Below are 1,698 nucleotides of genomic sequence, written 5' to 3' on the forward strand. Positions count from 1 at the left end.
TTTTCTTCAGCTTTATCCAAAATTTACATCTGAGCAATTGCTGGTGTGTATTCTACAATCAGAGCACATTCTGGAAAAGCTTAGAAGGTTTATTTGTTTTGTTTTGTGTGTGTGTGTGTCTTTTTAGATTCAGAAGCGGGTAGTGGGAATGTAACACAGAAGGGTATGGTCCAGGCAGTGTTCAAAATTGCTTCCCTTTCCCTTAAAATATAAATGTGCTACAGAGTGGAGGAGGAATGTAATTAAATATCGAGCACTTAAGTGCTTGGTCAGAGAGTGTTAAAATGTAATTCATTAATTAATCATGCTATAGCTTAAACTTTCTGTCACAAAGGCTTGAGGACAAATCACCTTCCTATTTACTCAGGGAGTTCCACTTTGCCCCTTCTCAATTACTTTCCAACTCCAATCCTCACCCACCCCTGCCAAACTGCAGTGAATTTGCTTTGTCTTTTGAAGAACATCATATAAATGGAGCCATACAATCTGGCTTTTTTTCTGTACATTTGTTTTCTTTTGCCCTGGTGGCGGAGTGGGTAACACAGTGGGTGGCTAACTACAAAGTCAACAGTTCAAAACCACCAGCCACTCTGTGGGAGAAAGATGATGTTTTCTTCTCCTGTAAAGACTTACAATCTCAGAAACCCATAGGGGCAGTTCTACCCTGTCCTGTAAGGCCGCTATGAATCAGAATTGACTCAATAGCAGCGAGTGAGCACTTTCATTCAACCTAATGTCTGGGGGATTTATTCATGCTGTATAGATAAATAGGTTGCTCTAAGGAGAGTTCAATTGTCTGAACATAAAATATTTCACTTGTTCGTGAGTAGCTGGCATATTAGTTACCTACTTCTGCATAATTGACTACTTAGAGACCTAAGACAATAGACTCTTATGTGCCCACAGGTTTTGTAGGTCAGGAATACAGGCACAGGACACTGTTCTCTGCTGCCAGATCTCTAACTGGTGTCCCATCTGGGGCACAGGTGGGGAAGCATCCACTTCTGAACTCACGTGGTTGGTGGCGGGGCTCTCTCCCTAGTGGACTGTGGCAATGAGGGCCTCCATTTCTTTCTAGTTGTTGGCTGGGGGCCACCTTCAGTGCCTTGCACTGTGGAAACCTGCAAATTGCAGCCTAAGTCATGAACGTTAGGGAGAGAGTGTGTCAACAGAGTCTGCCAGAAGTCAGAAGGTACAATCTTAGGCAACATAATCACGGAAGCGATAGCCCGTAATGTCTGTATTCTGCTGGCTAGACACAACTCCCAGGTCCCAACCACACTCAAGGAAACTGATTACATAGGGATGGTGGATAATTGGAGGTCACCTTATAGCCTACTAACTACATCCCCCAAAAAAGGTGTAACGATTTTAAAGACGACACACATGTTTGAGGATTTTATTATATTTTGCAATGTTCTCCGTAGAGCACAGGATATGGGTCATTGTACCCATACCGAGATCTCTCAGAGAAGAGCAATTCATCTCAGGAAAGACCATGATTTGGTCTCTAGTGCTCACGGGGTTCCCTTCATTCACCTTGGCTTTGTCTTCAGATACTTCGCCCTGGTATCAGGAGCAACAAGTCTCTGGAGAAGGAGACCTTACAGGTCTTTATCTCTTGATAAAGTCGGGGGTCAGAGAAAAGAGGAAGACCCGATGTGAGAGGGATTCACGCAGTGGCTGCAACCATGGGCT

The sequence above is a fragment of the Echinops telfairi genome, unplaced genomic scaffold (genome assembly GCF_000313985.2).
Source record: "Echinops telfairi isolate 266 unplaced genomic scaffold, ASM31398v2 ScPeMD7_7467;HRSCAF=8505_1, whole genome shotgun sequence".
Classification (NCBI taxonomy): Eukaryota; Metazoa; Chordata; class Mammalia; order Afrosoricida; family Tenrecidae; genus Echinops; species Echinops telfairi.